Genomic DNA, 5,195 nt, shown 5'->3' on the forward strand with positions numbered 1-5,195 from the left:
TTGCGATTCAAACCGCAATTATATCTTTGAATAATAGTCCCACAAAGGCCACCGGAAAAACTCCATTTGAAATGTGGAAAGGAAGAGTTCCTAATCTATCCTACATGAAAATTTGGGGATGTGATGCTTACGTCAAAACCAAGAATGACAACAAGCTTGCCCCAAGATCCGAAAAATGCATCTTTGTAGGTTACCCCTCAACCTCTCGAGGATACTACTTCTACAAACCTCAAGATAACAAAGTGTTTGTGTCTTGCGAGGCTGTCTTCTTAGAAAGATAATTTATTTCTAAGAGACAGAGTGGGAGAAATTTTGAACTTGACGAAGTTCAAGAGCCACAAACCGAGGTAGAGACGCAAGAAGATGTTCCTTCGTCGTCTAACGCGGTTGTTCCCCCTCCACTTAGAAGAACGAGTCGAGTAATTCGCCATCCCGATCGATATGTGGGACTTATCAAGGAAGATGGAACACTCGATGTGTTGCTTATGGAAAGTGACGAGCCCGCCACCTACAAGGCCGCAATCTCTAGTCCAAATTCCTCCTTATGGCTTGAAGCCATGAAGTCCGAAATGGATTCTATGCATGAAAACCAAGTTTGGGACTTGGTAGATTTGCCTAAAGGGGCAAGACCTCTTCAATGCAAATGGATATTCAAAATCAAGAATGGCATAGAAGGACATGACGATGTCTACAAAGCTAAGCTAGTGACAAAAGGATTTACCCAAATCCAAGGTCTCCATTATGATGAGACCTTCGCCCCCGTAGCCATGCTAAGATCCATACGGATTTTGTTAGCGATTGCCGCATTTCATGATTATGAAATATGGCAAATGGATGTCAAAACCGCTTTTCTAAATGGGCATTTAGAAGAGGAGGTGTACATGATACAACCCGAAGGTTTTGTTGATTCTAAAAATCCTAACAAAGTGTGCAAGCTTAAGAGATCCATTTATGGTCTTAAGCAAGCATCTAGAATTTGGAATCATCGATTCAATCATGTTATAAAAGAAAATGGTTTCACTCGAAGTGTTGAGGAACCATGTTTATACATGAAATTCAATGGGAGCAATGTTGTGTTCCTAATCTTGTATGTCGATGACATACTACTCATTGGAAATGATATTCCAATGTTGTCTTCTGTTAAGAAGTGGTTAGGCAACCACTTCCAAATGAAGGATTTAGGAGAGGCACAACGCATACTAGGTATCCGGATCCATAGAGATAGATCCAAGAGGATATTGGCACTAAGTCAAGAGTCTTATGTTGATAAGATTCTTCGACGGTTCAGCATGGACAAATCCAAAAGGGGTTTGGTACCTATGGTAACCGGGACGATATTGAGCAAGACTCAATCTCCCTCCGAACCCCATGATATTGAACGCATGAAGTTGATTCCTTATGCTTCCGCTGTTGGATCAATCATGTATGCCATGATATGCACACGTCCTGATGTCTCGTATGCCCTGAGCATGACGAGTAGATATCAAGGAAATCCAGGTGAGAGTCACTGGATTGCTGTCAAGAACATCCTTAAGTACTTGAGAAGAACTAAGGATTCTATCCTAGTGTTTGGAGGAGACACTGAGTTGCGTGTTAATGGATACACGGACTCAAGTTTTCAAACAGATAGAGATGACTTGAAATCACAAGCTGATTTCGTTTTTATGCTCAATGGTGGTGCCGTAAGCTGGAGAAGCTTCAAGGAAGTTGTAACCGCGGATTCTACAACGGAGGCTGAGTACATCGCAGCATCAGAAGCTGCTAAGGAAGCTGTTTGGATCAGGCAATTCGCGGAAGGTCTAAAAGTAGTACCTACCGCCAATGATCCCATCACTCTCTATAGTGATAATAGTGGGACGATCTTCCAAGCTAAGGAGCCGAAGTCTAGTAATAGATCTAGACATGTACTTAGAAAATATCATGTAATAAGAGATTTCATTGAAAGAAAGGAAATTGCGATTTGTAAGGTTGGGACGGATGACAACATAGCCGATCCGCTCACCAAGCCTTTATCGCAGGCTAAGCATGATGGACATGTTACGTCCATGGGACTTAAACGTGTACCAAGTTTTTGTTAGATTTTGAAATGAAATAAAAGTGTTGTTTTTGTTCATGTTCATAATCACATTTGTCTTTTATCCTTAATTTATACATTGTTACATCCAAACGGGTTGTAGAGACAATTGAACCCCGTTAAAGTGAGCACGGATTAACATAGTATTTGCCCATAGTCACTTGTATGAGGTGACATCTCGAAGTGACTAGAGTGTGATGCGATTGATGGCAAGTTCAAGTGCCATAGAGTCATGTGAGATGACTAGTCGATCACATAGGCAGACTGTTAGGAACATTTTGTCGGGCCTAATGACCGTTTATAGAGTTCTGGAAAATTTATATAGCCTGGTCGTGGCGAGAGCTACTATAGTATTCAAATGAGTCGATTCTTTTGACTAAAGACTATTCGCCTAAGATGGCAAAGTTTCAGATTAACTTTGATTTGTGTTACTACGACCTTCGTAAATGGGGTCAAATGGGCATATTTTGGGTTATGATGGCTGTGGCTAGTCGAAGGGAATGAGTGCGATAGGAATTGTCCACCCCTAGTCAGGGTTATAACAATATCTCAGGGCCACTCGAGGAGTAATAAACTGGAAATGCGTGGCCACGCTCGGAAAGTGTCTATGATAGATAAGTCCGGTCAATCAGTTATTCTCCAGATCGAGGAAACCACTCTCGATATGATCACTTTCAAGTACGACCTGAAAGACACCTTGCATTGAGTGGGAGATAGTAATAGGACAAGAGAATTGGTGATGCACACTTGTCGAGGACAAGTGGGAGATTGTTGGGAAATGTGTCCTCAACAATAGTGCGATCACATGATTTAAATATCATTATTAAATCTCATTTTAAAGAATACAATTGGGAAGTATTTTTACTATCAACTGGTCAACATATATCGGTAATGATTGGCTGACTAGAGTTTGACATTACTGTCGTGCGACGGTGGTGATCAGTTGACCCCCTAGGTCATACCTATAGGGCAACACTCTTAATTGATCATTTAATTAATCGTATAATGTTACGAGTTAATTAAATTACTTGAAAATTGACGAACGATTTTGGAAGTAAAATTTACGTATCACATTGTAATGTGATTAAATGAGATACGGCCTGAGTAATCGAATTGTATCATTGCTCAGATGAAATTATTGTTTAAGGAAACAATTAAATTTGAATGAATTATTATAAATACGATTTATAAATTGGTGAAATATTTTGGTACAAGTAATTGTGAATTACTAAGTCGGTTTTTTGTATATGACGTATTTTTATTAATACGTTGATTTTTAATATGTTAAAAATACATAACAAATTTATGTTACATATGACATGTGACATATTGACAATTGACAAAAATAAAATGGATTTCATGTTATCCATTTGGACCGAAATATTGGACATAATTAACATATTCTTATAATGTTAATTAGAGTAGTGGAAGATGTAATCATTCCTTTTACTACTAGGCATGCATACCTAGTGCTTCTTGTGGAAGAGCACCTAGCCCATGCATTGGCCTTCCTCTTCCTCCCAACCGGTTTTCACCTAGAAAAGAACAAGGGTTCTTTTGCTTATTTTGATTATGATTCACCATATGAATGTGTGGGTGAGATTATTATTCATTCATCTAAAAAAACTAAGTTTTAGAAAGAGAAATTAATCTTCCATCTCCTCTCTCTCCCAACCGGTTTTGGGAGCCAAAAACCAAATATTTTTGGGTCATTTTTCTTATAAAATTAATATTAACTAGTATACATAATATTGATTTTAATTAAGAGTTAGCCTTGGGTATAAATCCTTGGGAGAGATCCTACTCTTGGATCTTTGTTCATCCATAAGAAAAGCTCAAGAACAAAAGAAAAGGAGATTTCTTTTGTGCCCATTTGAACCGAAATCATCCAATGTAAGAACATGATTTCTCCTCTATTTTACTCACTTGTTTGCATGCATAAAATCCATGTTTAATTTTATGACAAATTAAATCATAACATATATGAATATGTAAGTATATAGATCTACTTTTCTTTCATTGAGGTAGGCCGTGTAGCATCGTGGACAGTGGGTTGCGGTGGTGGTCCACGATGGCTTATGGTGGTGGCTATTCGGCAGTGATTATGAGTGTATGTCGGTGTTTTTGTGTTGTTATCGGGCTGTTTTGTGGCTGCTGTTTATCAGGGATTTTGCTGCTGTTTGGGGGTCGTGGGTGGTGTATGTGGTGGGTGAGTGTGGTGGTGTATAATGGTAGTGTATGGTGGTGGTGGTAGCCGTGTTTGTGGGTGGATATGGGACTTTTTTGGGGGTGTTTCAGGGGTGGTCCAAACACGGGTTCAACCGTGTTTTATGGGGGTTTTGGGTAGAGTTTTAAGACGGCTATTAATTAGTTTATAATGGGTTATGAGTCGGGATTTGAACCAAGTAGTTTACGGGTAGTTGAGTCGGGATTTAAGTTTAATTATATTAAATTATATATTGTATTAATAATTAAATAAGTAGTAATTATGTGTAATTGTATTTAATTCGGTGATGATTATGTGGAGAAGCACATTTGTATCTGTTTGCTTTATTATTTGACGTGATTGCTAAAAGGTAGGTTAATCCTACTCAGTTTCAATATGTTTAAATGGTCATGTGAGTCGTTATTGCATTATAATATGTTTGTCGTGAATATATAGAATTGGTATTTATATCGTATTTGAAAATGTGTATCATGATGAGTCGGTAATTGGCATTTTATGTGGTATCTGGCATTATTGTGTTTGTCTTGTACATTGGAGGACATGGTGGATTATGATTGGTTACTTGTTGTGGAGACGTAAGACGGTTGGGAGACCGTCTTACGCTTGAGTCGCCTCTTGGAGCTTCCCACTCCAAGAGGGATGTGTACATTAATTATTTGAGTTACGGAGGGACTCGTGTGGTTGAGGCACGACGTCCACTAGGGGATCCGGTTGGCTTCCGGACCCGGTACGTCTTGGCGTGTCCCGGTACCTATTTGTGGGGTGTGGTGTCATGGGCGTGTCCCTGGCACCGGTGGTTGTGGGTACCTCTGGGCGTGTCCTGGTACCGGCGTGGTGATTGCATAATCGTGTCTCATTCATATCATTGGCACATTGCATATTTATTTATCACGT

Source organism: Silene latifolia, chromosome Y (assembly GCF_048544455.1).
Source record: "Silene latifolia isolate original U9 population chromosome Y, ASM4854445v1, whole genome shotgun sequence".
Classification (NCBI taxonomy): domain Eukaryota; kingdom Viridiplantae; phylum Streptophyta; class Magnoliopsida; order Caryophyllales; family Caryophyllaceae; genus Silene; species Silene latifolia.